This window comes from Cryptomeria japonica, chromosome 10 (genome assembly GCF_030272615.1).
Source record: "Cryptomeria japonica chromosome 10, Sugi_1.0, whole genome shotgun sequence".
In the NCBI taxonomy this organism is placed as follows: domain Eukaryota; kingdom Viridiplantae; phylum Streptophyta; class Pinopsida; order Cupressales; family Cupressaceae; genus Cryptomeria; species Cryptomeria japonica.
This window is the reverse complement of record NC_081414.1, coordinates 917,020,060-917,034,546: the sequence shown is the minus strand read 5'-3', so window position 1 is coordinate 917,034,546 and position 14,487 is coordinate 917,020,060.

The following is a 14,487-nucleotide window of genomic DNA, read 5'->3' as shown; positions in this document are numbered from 1 at the left end:
TATGTATTAAAAGTGCATATGACATGGTGAATAACAATGCAAGAATTGATCTATGTGAATGGCTTAAAGATGAACTGATAGACAACTTAAAGAAAATCAAAGGTAATAAGAAGGGAACTTTTAGATTTGGTATCTTTCTTGTGTGCTTAATGCTATACATTACCAAGGAAGTACCCGATATTGGTAGGAAAGACTTTGGTTTTGATATACCGGTAGGAAAGCAACTGTTAGACATACTAAACAACATGGGAGATGATAGAGAGAAAAATATAAATGAATATATTCAAACCTTGAAAGCAAGAATGAAGACAAGAATAAGGATATCTCAAGAAATTGTTGATAAGTATCAATAGGAGATATGCTTTGTGATAAAGAAAGATGAAATCTTGATGGAGGCAGTTGTCCCTAGAACTATTTGGGTTACCTAGATGGGATATGAGACAGATAACAACATAGTTGAAACTTATGCAAAAGCCCTCTTAGAAGGCCATAAGGAACTGACAGAAAAAGTATTTGGCAATGCTGAAACAATTGAAAGTGGCATTCAATCTCAGAAAAGAGTTAAGAAACCTGAACAGATAGTGAGGAAGGGAACAAGACAGGCAAAAGCAATAAAAGAAGGGTAGAAAGAAAAAGAAAACCCTCACCGACACCCTTACCTACACTGAGAAAGACAAGACAAAAACAACAGGCAGTTAGGCCTCCGGCTAAGAAATTGACACCAAAGAAGAGGAAACAAAAACAAGTTATTCGTACTTTTGATAAACTTTTGGAAGAGATCATTGAAGATGGCAAACTGATAAATATCAGCAAGTTGTATAATAAATTATCCAATGATGAAAAGGAGAGCATAGAAAATAGTGTAATCTTACATCTTGACATTTATAAGAATTTTTTGATGGAGATTGTAGATGACATACCCAATGATCTATACAGAAGACTAGAAGCTAGAAGGGTAGCCATTGTGGAGTTAGCCAAGAAAATAAAAATGCAAAACCTACTTCCACTTCACCTAGTGAACTCCACTGAAGAAATTGTTGAGCTAATCAATGAAGCTAATTGGACAGTATTCTCAACTAGACACCGACATGTAGCATTAATGGCAGGAAGAGTAAATGAGATATAAGAGGAAACAATAGATAAGTGGGACATTTTTTATAGAGAAAGAAAAACAGGAAGAACTTAAGAAACCAAAGAATATCAAAGTCTACTAGGAGGATAAGGGGAAAGGTAAGGTAGGTGGACCTCCGAGCCTAAAGATAAATGATAACTTTCCCCCACCTCTCTCTGATACTCCATCAGTAGAAACTGTTGACACACAACTGAAAACTGAGGGCATGGGTACACCACATGAGGATACGAATCCTGATTCTAAGGTATTATACACAATGAACATTGACACTCAGGAAGTCAATACTGTGGTAGATAAGGAATCAACTAAGAATATAGATGTGACAATAGAGCCACCGACAGGAAATGTTGGAGTTGAAAACATTGGAATTGGGGAGCAACAACAAACTGAAGGATCAAATGAACCCTTGGACACTGGAAAGGCAGAGACCATAGATGTGCATACTGTTGCATCTATTGAGCCACCGACAACTACTGAAACTAAAAAACAAACCGAGTCACCGATAGTAGACAACATAGAGGTAAATAAAGAAAAACTGCTTGTGGACACTAAAGTAAAATCATCTAAAGCAAAAATAGAGAAACCATCAAAGAAATAGGCTCTTGCTGAGGAAAACATAGAAACATGTAGAGAAACATGCTCCTTCTCAGGTACCTACTCAGATTGTACCACCGACTACATCTGATAAGCCCAAGCCTTTGGTAGTAGAAATGTAAACTCAAACAGATCCTCCAGAGAAAGAGGAAAGCAAAGATATCACTACAACCGGCGGACTACAGATTGTGAGAATAGTTGGACAGTCATCCGGCACATCAATGACTAAATTTAGGCCAACAAATGTAACAGAGGTACTCTTGGATTCAATAAAGAAAATAATAGTGTAATGCACAAGCTTATAAGGCTATATATGACACTTTACCAATTTTGAAGATGATAGCTCCAAAGTGTAACATAGATAATAAAGATTCTTTGAGCCAATTAGACACATTGTCTAAGTATATAACCGTCAACCTAATAACACTAGACCAGATAAATGAAGATACATTCAAAGAGAAAATGAATAAGGAAAAAGAAAAATTCTTTGAGGAAACTATTAAGAAGAATAAGGAACAAATGGAAACCGTATTACCGACATTAGGAGAAACAATTTTGGATTTCAAGAAACTATATAGAGATACCTGCAAAACTGATATTTTGATAGAGGACATAGATTCAGAGATCAACAAAGCACAAAAATAAATCAACAATATTGCTAACAACTTAATAGGAACATCAAACTCATTTTTGGAAGTTGAAAATAATATTGCAATTCTTGAGGAGAAAATTGAAAAGTTAGAAAAAGATAAAGAAAAGATAAAGTTTAAGGCAAAGGATTTAAAATGCAAACTAGGCCCTAAACTGGATTACCTCATTTCTTTGAGAAAATAAATTTTTGAGGCTCTGGTTCTAGGACTTAAGACACTGGAAGAGAAAATGCACATACTCACCAGTACAATTCAGAGAACAGAAGCAACAATAAAGGACAGCGAAAGTCAAAATTTTGCATTGGCGGACATATATCATATTGTAACCCACTGGTTACAAGGATCTAGGTAGGAACCACACTCCATTGACAGTGAATGACAACCTTTGTCATTGATGCCAAAGGGGGAGTAGTGGTGATGAGAAAAATGATCAGAAGAAAGACATCATCAGCTCAGGGGGAGTGCACCTTTTGATAACATAGTTTTGATAAGACATTTTTGCAGATTCTTTTTGGACACTTTTTGGATTTTTCTCATGAGTGTTGCCATCAGTGCCAAAGGGGGAGATTGTTGGCAAATGCACACTCCAATGAGAAATTGTATGTGATTGAAGGTTTTTTCATTGATGGCAACCTTACAATCATATGTTACCAACAAGGACCGGCACTGGAAGACTCTACATCGACATATAGTTCACCAGCACCAAAAAGATTGATTACCGGTACCATGGCCAACAGGAATTTTGTTTAATTGTATTTTGTATTTAATTATAAAATCTTTTTGTAAGCCGACATGGCAGATTGTAATAAGACTCATATAAGTATGAGATCTTGTAGATAATTTAGTAGAAGTTGATATGGTTAGATTATTGTAGACCTAATGTGCGAATTGTAAGGCAGATTTTGGATAAGGGTTTATGATTATTGCAGAGCTTAAACCAGTACTGAATCTGGCATAGAAGATGTTGATTTGAAGTAGTACATGACATTGGATTTGTATAATCCATTTTTGTAAGTCAGTGAGACTTCTTTTGTAACTGAGCAGTGAGCTCTAGGCACTTGGCCTTCCTGCATGTACAGGCCCCTATTGTAATAGTAATATTCTCTTATTGGCCAATAAGCGAATATTGTGGGTCACAAATCCCATCGATTTTTTTCCCACACTGGGTTTCCTCGTTAAAAATATTGTGTTGTGGTTGTTGTTCTTACTTGCTGCATTAATTTTTGTTTACCGGTAGACAATTTTGGAATGCTTTTCATATAATAAATTCAAAAAATTCATTAACTGGTTAGATATTGATTCACCCCCCTCTGAGTATCTTTGGGAATCCTAACCATTGGTATCAGAGCCTGGTCCTCTATTTTCAAAAGCTTGTTCAAACCAGAAGCTCTTCTAAATTTTTTGACAAAAGTAAGAATCTCATGGATACCTTAGCTCCAATTCCCATTGCTACCTTGGCTCAAATGCTTCAAGATATCAAGGAAAATATATATGACATGAAAACCCAACAAAATAAGTCAATGACTCCATTTGAAAAACAAATGCATGATATCAAGAGTGAGAAACTTCAAGGAATGCTAAAATGATTATGTGATTTGACAATCGAATACCAATAAATAAATGACAATCAAAGACCAAATCTCATACAAGATCACAAAACACCTTCACCAAGACAAAAAGACATCTATTCACTATATAGACAGTTTACACCTTTGGGGCAATCTATTGAGTCAGCTTTGGAAGAGCTTCTTAAGAACAATCTTATCATATTACCTAAAAATACCACATGGGGTTGTCCAATTTTGAGTAGTTCATAGGCATAACAAACATAAGACTTCAATGTGTATGGAATTAAAACATAAGATTCAAGATCTCATTGATAATGGTGTCATTGAAATTGAAGATCCTAATGGCTCATGTAAAGGAAAAGAAGGAACTATTTCTAAGCATGATCAAACTCATGAACCTATGTCTAGCAAGGCTCCATATGTAGCCTCCATCCCTTCCATGATGTCTTCATCTCCTTCAAACAATGAAACTTCTCATGTTTACCTTCAAGGGCTATCTCCTATGGAAATCCAAGTTAATCCCAATAGTAATACAAGTTCCTCTAAAGATTTAAAAATCCCAGATTCTATGCCATCATACACTTCAATTCCAAACATACCCACTCAAGAGAGTCCTACTCAAAATTCTTCTCCATCATGCCAAAATATGGAGATCTTCCAAGAATCCCCTACGCCTATGCACAATCCTACCCCTTCCTTAGAAGTGACTCCGCATCAAGAGGATAATTTGAAAAATGAAGAAACAAGTCCTATCATAAATCAAGATCAAGACACCAAAACTCCTCAATCCCATCTAATTATTGAAAAAGATCCTATTTCACTAGAACCCCATGATGATCTCTTTATATCTTTCCATTTCTTCCAAGATGACCCCCTTCCATCTCAAGAGCAAACCATCCTTCCAAATCCCATTCCTAGTCTACTTCCTAAGCAAGATCATGATGCCTCTTCCTCCTTTTCAAATGATCCTATTCAAAATGAAGAGTCAAACACCCTTCCTACTATATCCAATGGTCAAGATCAAAGTATCCCTTCATCTCCTTGTCATAATCCTCCATGTTCACCTCAAGAGTCCATCATGCCCATAAAGCCCTCTCATGATCCTATCATTCCTTGCTAGCCACCTCCACCTCAAAATAGACTTTCCTCTAGCATCAAAAGTAAGAAGAAACCCTTTGTTAAAAAGATCTTTCAAAGCATGCATTATCAAAGAAAGGGGTTAGACATTCATGAACATGGTATATTAGAATCCCCTGCTATAAAAGAAAATCTTGATTATAATGGATACATTGCTCACTCTCAAGATGTTGGTATCCCTCATAGATCCTATATTTCTCTAGTTAAATCCAGATACACACCTTCCCTTCACCTCTTCCATCCATTTTAGGTCCCTATACCCCTCCATCCCTTATGTGGGATCAAAAAAGGCACACATCTTCGAGTACCTTCCATCCATCTAAAATACCTCCATATCATTCCTATCTATCCACACATCTCCCTCCAAGCAATTTGGATGCCAAGCATAAAAGTCATAAGTCAAGTAATCCACATGTATTCAAGGATCAACATGTCTCATCTAATTGACATGTCAAAAAAAAGCAAAATATGATCCAAAAAGAAAAAGAAAAATACAAAATGCCACAAAGGCCCACAAAGAAAGAAGAAAAGTCAAAAGTTATATGGGTTCCTAAGGAAATTGTACAAGAAATGCACTCTAAGGAACTACAAAAGAATGAAAAATTAAAAACCATGTGGATCCCTAAGCGGTTTCTTGAAGCACAACAGTCTAAAGAAAAATCAAAATTGGCATCCAAAATTGTTGGTCCCCCATCCAAGCCTTCCAAGTCTATTCCTCCATCACCTCCTTCATCCATTTTTGGTTCTTATGCTCCAAAATATGTAACCTTTCCTCCATCCAAATCTCAAAATCTAAGATTCACTTCTCCTCCATATGTCCACCATCCCTCAAGGTGTGTGCCAATGTTGATCTTTTCAACATTTCCATCTATCCATACACAATTCTTCTAACATCCCATCCATTATCCAACACCTCTTTTTCACCCTTCCATCCCTCTTATCCAATCCTTTGCATAAGTCCTTGCCTTAGTTTCATTTCATTATCCTGCCATCATCTTTGAGCATACCTTCATAGCCATGGTCTATTGCAACTCATATTCCAAGGGTACCATCCAAAGAAGCGAGATTATGGGGTCCTTCTTCCATCCCTTAGCATGCCTTCATTATCTTCCAAAAAAAGAAAAAAAAAATGATGAAAAAGTGAAAAAAAAAATCAGAAAAAAAAAAGTAAAGAGAAATAAATTTGTCCTTGTGTGAAAACCACTTCTTGTGGTGCCTTGGGCAGGTACCATGATGAAAACCTGGCAAATAGGCATCATGTGTAATCCATTATCCTTTTGCACTTTACATTGGGGGAAAGTTCCATCCATGTACATCCATCTATTATCCTTCTTCCTCCATTATCCTTCATCCTCTATTATCTATCGTCCGCTCTATCTACGTTCATATCCCTTTTCCACCTTTGATCTTGACAAGGTTAAGGACCTTTGTAGCCTTCATGTGTCCTATCTATTACACTTGATCTAGACTCTTTAGCTCCTCTTCATTGCTTGCTTACATCCTTCATTACTCCCTTTTGATCTTGCTTATCATATCTGCCTCCTATCCAAATCTATCCCTTGATCTTGATCAACACTATGGACAAAATGCAAAAACATGCTTTCCACAAACCTCTTGACATAGCCACTTCTTTGGACCATATGGCTTCATTACGCTATGTCCTTGCTTCGCTGTGCTATATCCTTTCTTTACATCACTAAAATCCTTGCTTTACATTGCTAAAATCCTTGGTTTACATTGCTATATCTGAACCCTGTGCTTGGATTAACATTGTGAGATAGTCCTTGAAAGTGTCCACCATCATTTTCTTATCCATTCATGTACTCAAAATACCTATTGCCTTGCTAGACACTAGGGGAAAACATTTAAAAATCCTAAAAATCATAAAAAGTCCTGAACAAAACTCCTAAAAATCATAAAATGTCCTGAACAAAAATTCTAAAAATCATAAAATATCCTGAAGAAATCCTAAAAATCAGAAAAAGTCCTAAAAAAAAAAGGGAATCTTTGCCAAGCAGGTGAAAACCTAGCAAATAGGTGCCTCTTCTACTCAAGCACTCCATCTATCAATGCAACGTTGGCATTCCCACTTTCATGTATTCTTTAATTTCATTTGTACATAAATTTCAGTCACTTTTGTGACATCTTGGTTTGTTGGAACCCTGATGGCTTGAAACTGATTAATGTCCTAGTCTTAGGGTAATCTACTGATCAATCTACATGTCCTAAGAAGTATCAACCAAGTCATCTTTACGTCAGTGAAACCTGGTCATCCACTTTGAGTCAGTCACCTGTCTCCTAACTACTGAAGAGTTTTTATCATTGAGTAAACCAGCAAAACAACATAATTGAAAACAACTATTGAACAGTTTGAGCTATGCATGAAAATTTTCTTTGTGTGTTGTCTTTTATATTGGTTTTTGATTATTATCTCTCTGAGTAACTCGAGGAAGTCTATCTTGACTAAGAGGAGAAAGGATTGGGGGCACAATATTTTCTTTGTTTTCTGCTTGTAGGAATGATTCGGATGATCTGAAAACATCTAATCAATTGGGTGTCCAGCACCAGTGTGATACATGCCTTCACATTAAGGTGAAATCACCACACATACCTCAACTCCACTTATTTGTATGCTACAGGGAGGTTCCCATAATTTCTTTGTTTGTTTTGAGGGAATTTCTTTATCATGAAATCCAGGTCCTTGTGAAATTTGTCCAAGGATATGAATGAAAAAAGGGTCATTGTGGACAAGATAATTCATATTGCATATGCAAAGAAATGAACTCTATTCTGTTTGCTATGTTTGTAAAATGCTCAATGATAAAAATTAAGCTTTTGAAATCCAGTGACTAGGTTTCGATTGCATCTCATTTTGCATCTCATCTTGCATTTCATTTTGCATTTTGTGAATTTAGAGTGATTTCGGTGTAATAACAATAATCTCTTTATCTTCTAAATAGTTGGAAGCTTCATCATTTCTCAACTAAGTGGTCTCTTTTTCATCATCATTTCTCTGATCAAGTACTCGTGTATTGAGATGCTAGTTGCATACATGAGCATCTTCTATAAACCCATACATTTTATTTTATACTTATTTGCATCCATATTATTGGATGAAGAAAAATAAACATTTGCATTACTAGTTACCCATTCTCCTCATTTATTTGCATAAAAAGAAATAAAAATAAACATCCATATTCCATTTTCATTCATTCATCTATATGTAAAGTGGAAAATCGTGATCGAACCCTAAGTGTTCCCCCCACCACTCCAAGGAGAGAGAAAGGAGGTCACAAGGGTTGACGGTTTTCACTTAGGGGAGACTTTACATTCAAAAGAGGGGTTGAAACCCACAAGATCCAATCCCACACAATGCAAGATTGGATTCTAAATGGGTTTCAAGGGTTGTGACAGCAATGCTACCCTCTTTTGTAAAGAATGTAGATAGAATGATTGAACTAGGAATGTATGTAGAAGAAAGAAAGATTCACTTGTAAATGGAGATAGGGATATGGGATGAAGCTGTGGACCTGGAATTAGTAGTAAAATGTCGAGACGTTGCTATCCTGCAAATTTGAGCGAAAGTTGATGGGACGATGGCACCCGACGTGCACACGGTCCTCCAAAAAATCCACGAAACGAAGGGGGATCTGTTCGTCTCTGCACAAGGGTTCCAGATCTTCAATTACAGCCGCGTACCTACAACCTACACACAGAAAAGAGAGGATGATTGGGGGGTTAGGGATTAGGGGTTTGCCTTTAGGTCAAACCCTGGTTTTGGAATTAACCAAGAAATGAGAATGTTGTAAATGTAAATGTTTGTAATGTAAACAAGTACTGATACCTTGTTGTAAGAATGTTTGTATTCTTACATGTGAAGGTGTAAATGTATGTTGTATGTTGTATGTTGTATGTGATCTCCTCTTCAATGGTTGAATCCTTGTCTTGAATGCAACACTTAGCCTTGAATGGAGACTTAGAATGCTCAATTGCTTGAAGGAATGCTTGAATGCTTGAATGCTTGAATGTTTGAATATCGTTTCCACGTCTTGTACACATATGTCCTTCCTCCTCAAAATGGGAGAGGAAATGTAGTTTATATACTTGTCAATTAGGGCTGATAGACTGATTTTTCTGACCTTAGGCCGACCAGGAAACATTATTTCCCAAATTGCAAACATAAAGACCCGAGGCCCAAAAGAGACTGGGCCCAAAATAGGGCCAGGGACCAGGGCACTAGGCGCCATGGTCCTGGGGGACCAGGGCACTGGGCGCCATGGTCCTAAAGGACGAGGGCACTGGGTGCCATGGTCCCACCTCTAGGGATAGCAAGGTGCAAGGAGGATTAGGCCAGGGTGCTGAAAAATGCAGTTTTTGATGTCATGAACAAGTTTCGAGGTCTCCATTCAAGTTCCAAGTTGCATCGCCATCGTGAAGACCCAAATGCAGTTGAAATTGCAAGTGTCACAATTTTAGGATGCTACATTTAGCCCCCACTTTAGCGGGAGTATAAGCATACCCTCATACTTTCGGTAAAGTACAAGGAAACAACATTGAAAGACTTTCACCACATCAAGGAGGCAAGACACACCAAGCCCCCAGTGGACTAAGGATCTTACGACTTTGATTGACAAAGTAAAAGGGAAGATCATGAGGGAGAACCATGACTGTCAGTAGTAAGGTTCCCTCACTATGAGTCATGCAAGAAAAATACCAAAATTTTTTAAGGCAAAGCTAAGTTCACCAAGAAATTTTCAAGTATCCTGAAGGGATAGACAGGGTGTATGCCCCCCTATGTTAAAGCGATCGCACATGCCTCAACGGGGGTGATTGCTTTAAGGTAGTGATACACATAAGAAATGAGAAGGGAAAGGAGCACGTTATCACAAAGATTTAGCCCCCAAGTGTGAGATAAACCCAAGGATAATAGACACAAAACACAAAGCACGAGGTGACTTCACTTTCCTTAGGTTCAATATGCTGTATGATAATTCATGTATATCATATGTATGTATGCATAATTGTTCTTCATTCCCCAATTAAGGAAGGTCACCTAGAAGAAGGGAACACATGTATCTTTTGAGTCAACATGAGAGAGACAAAAGAGATCTCAATGCTTTGCATCATCCTCAAGTAGACAACACTAAGGGCAACAAATAGAAGAATGAGAATAACACATAGAAGAAGTAACACAAGAGAGGAGGAGAGAGTCTGCTATGCTAATGTAACTAGTCTAGCACATCATCCACCCCCCGATCTTGCTGATCAATATTTCGGGAAGGCAGGAAACACGCTAGAGGAGGAACATTCAACACAGTAGATGGAGCTATCACAAGATCCAAACAAGGGCTATGTTCATGTTCCAAGCCACGTTGTTCTTGTCTAGGAGCTAGGATAAGTGCTTTAGAAAATTCGTTAGATAAATGGTTATCAACATCAACATATTCATATTCACTATCAGAAGCAAGAGAAGTAACATTTTCATCATGAATAACATTTTCATCTATATCATCATCAAGATTTATAAAAATAGGATCTTTAACTCGCACAAGATCAAAACCATCATGTATCTTATGTTTAGGAGATTTTGGCTCAATTTTCGGCTGAGGAGAAAATGGAATAATACTAGCTGAAGGTGTTTTTGGAGATTGCAAAGTTTGAGAAGCAACTGCCTAAGCTCTAAGACAATGCTTTCGTCGGCGTTCACGTGCAGAACGGTTTCGTCTAGTCTTAGTAGGAAGTGGAGAAGATTGAGGAGGAGGAATGTTCTCATCCTTATCACTTGGGTGTTTAGGTTGTGGTTTCTTAGGTTGGATAATAGGAGAAGAAGAAGGTCTCTTCTCTCTATAAAAGGAAGGAGGAGGAACTGCTCCATATAAAGGAGGAATATTTGGTTTAGGAAGGAGACCAAGTCCATCATGACGAGGAGGTATAGGTCTACTTTTATAAAGTTTATTAGACACAGACATAGTCACATCCATAGGAATGGGTTGGGAATCTTCTTGAGGAAAGACATTAGTTTTATCTTTCAAAGGAAGAACTTCCTTCTCAAGAACAATAGGAATATCAAGTTTGGGTGTTCTAGGTTCACTTAGAGATAGGATCATATCTATTTTCCACTTTTGATAAGATTTGAAAAGATGATCACTTTGCGGAGGAAGAGATTGGAATTGTTTAGGCCAAAAATAATCAATAGGAATGCTAGAAGTTCTTTCAGCTGGTTTAAAGAGACTATGATTGACAGTAACAACTTCACCATTATGGGGAAATTTCAAACATTTATGAATAGGAGAAGCAATAGCTTTCATGGAAGATAGCCAAGGATAGCCTAGCTTCACACGAAATTGTTCAGATGAGGGAATAATAGCAAAGTTCACATCAAGGGATTTGTTATGGACTTCAATAGGTAATGTAATAGAACCAATTGCAGGAGAAGAAAATGCATCAAATAATTTCACAATCACATCTATTTTGTCATAGATCACTTGATTCAATTGCAAAGTAAAAAGAAATTCTTCAGTAATAACATTAACCATGCAAGTAGGATCAATAAGCACTCCACGGCAAGGTGTATTCTTGACTTTTGCAACTATGTATAAAGGACCATCAGGTGCCCTGATAGTTTCACTAGAATCAAATGTGATGGAAAGTTCTTTAGGGTTTTCTTGCTGCTCTATAAAGTTAATCACATTCGGAGTCATAGACACAAGACCATCAGATGAGAAAGAGGAATCATTAGTCTCAATCACATTAGAGGTATGAGAAGGTAATGGATCAGTAAAAATCTTAGGATTTTGGTTAGGAGGAGCTATAGATGTATTTCCTTTATCATTCACTCCTGAAACAGAGATAGTATTATTATCAATCAAATCTTGAATCTTACCCTTTAAAGCAAAACATTTTTCAGTATCATGCCCAAGTTGACGATGAAATTGACAAAAAGATTTGTTATCAAAATAGGGTGAATTAATCTTTGTAGGATCTATTTGTTTTACAGGAGTGAGAGTAAGCACATTTTGTTCCAATAACTTATTCATAATACTATGCAATGATTCATTCAAAGGAGTAAACTTTCTTTCTTTCTTGAAAAACTTAGAAATAGGAGGCACACCTGATGCTGCATTCACATTGTTGTTGATGATGTTTTCATTGAACTTAACGGACTCTCTGTTTGGTTTAAACTTTCCAAATGGTTCTTGACTACTATCACCCTTATCACTCGGAGCCATAGGATTTGCTTGTTCCATTTGACTCACAGTCAGTTGATAATTGTGAAGAGTTGCACACAACTATTGGAAAGAAGTAAACTCAGAAAATAGAAGTTTTTCCCTAATATCTTTTTGTAAATTAGAAATAAAGATTCTTTGAATATCATTGTCAGGCACTAGAAAAGAGATTTGAGCATACAAATGCTTATATCTACCAATGAAATCAGTCACTTTTTCTTTAACACCTTGTTTACAATGCATTAAATCAATCAAAGTAACTTTAGGACTTATATTGTTTTGAAATTGTTGAATAAAAGCATTTGCAAGTTGTTGGAAAGAAGTAATAGAATAGGAAGGCAATGAGCAACACCATTGTAGGGCTTTATCTCTTAATGTTCTAGTAAACAGTTTTGCAAGCAACCTTTGGTCATAAGCAAAATCGGTACATATTGTTTGAAAAGTCTTAACATGTGTTAGAGGATCACCTTCACCATTATAAAGCTCCAAATGCGGGATTTCAACATGTTTAGGAGGGATAGCTCGAACAATGTCAAGAGAAAGTGGGCTCGCAACATCAAATGTGGGCACACTAAACTTAGATTGATTCATAGAGGCAATTTGTTGCTGTAAAGAAGAGACAGTTTGTGCAAGATTGCTAATGGTCACTTCAGTCGAAGAGTTCATATTAGACGTGTTGGATTGTGATGGAGGTATTATGTTATTGAAAGAGGGTATTGATTGAGAATAAGGTGGCAGGACACTATGATAGTTAGTCATAGGAGATGATTGGAAAAGAGGAGCACTACAAGGAGGAATGGAATGGTTGAATGAATTGCCCCCTTGCATCATGTTCATCTGTGAAGATGTACTAGGGACACTCATTGAAGGAATGAATGAAGAGGTCGGATTAAATGAAGGAAGAGGGTTAATTGAAGAGGAAGGATTGCCCCCATGACTGGTGATCATAGGTGGGATGTCTTGTATAGAAGTAGTCATTATGTTTGATGTAAAGGTAGGTATGCTAGCAATAGAAGTTGTTAAAGGAATTGAATGATTGACTTGAGTGGGAGGTTGTGTATAACCTAAAGTTTCAGCACAACTCTTCATAGGCATCACATTCGAATCCACAATGTGTGCAATACCACGCAAAATATCAATTCCATTCTTATCACTTTGAACCATACGTTTTAGACCCTCAATTAATGAAAGAGCTTGACTATCGGGATACTCTTGAGACATCCATTGCTAAAAATCATCAAATTGGTTATCCAATTTCGAAAGTTGTTCTACAGAAACCTCATGGAGAGCTTCTTCATCAATAAGAGGATTAGAGGAATTACCCGTGTCCTCGTTAAAGAGGCCATTCAAATTAGGTTCCATCTCCTCGGTAATTAAACCTTGGAAAGACTTAATTCTAAGGCTTCATCTAACGGGAATAGTGTAAGTAGGGCTTATTGTTGTAAAACTCATGCACTAGAGAGAAAGAGAAGATTTTGAATTTAGAGGTAGCAAATTTCTATAAAATCAGCCAATCTCCTAGATTTAGGCTGTTAAATGCAATCACGACAATCTCCCAAAATTTCAGAAAAAAAGTCAGGGACCGTGGCGAACGGAGTGCACACGGTCCTCGCAATTTTTTTCGAAATTTTCAGGGATGAAAGTTATGATGATTTTAAAGCTAATCTGAAAAAATTGAGTGACATCATGATCTGTCGATAGGCCAAATTAAAGTTGCAATCTCAAAATTGAACCCTACCAAGATTGTTGAAAAATGCAAAATTTGAATTTTGAAAAAGAGAAGGAAACTGAAATTTTGAATTTTATGATTTTAGAGGGAATACTAAGAGCAATGCAAGCTTTGAAATTTAGAAGTTGACTCAATTTCATGCAAAATTCAATTTTGAAAGCGGAAATCAAAGTTGTTGCAATAAAACATTTAATTTCAAAAGTCACAAACTGCAAAAATTTGAATAAAGTACTGAAACTTCGAATGAATGCCAACACACTTTTCAGATTTAGGACAATAAGAACACAATTTTGACACAAAATTTTGATTTCAACAATTTTTGAATGATTAAAAGCCTTAATCCAAGCAATCACTAGACCAACTTTGACTTTAATTTTGAAAGTGTTAGAATTGATGAAATCAGCCAAAATTCTGGATTTTAGCAGAAAAATACAGTAAGATCTAACTCCCA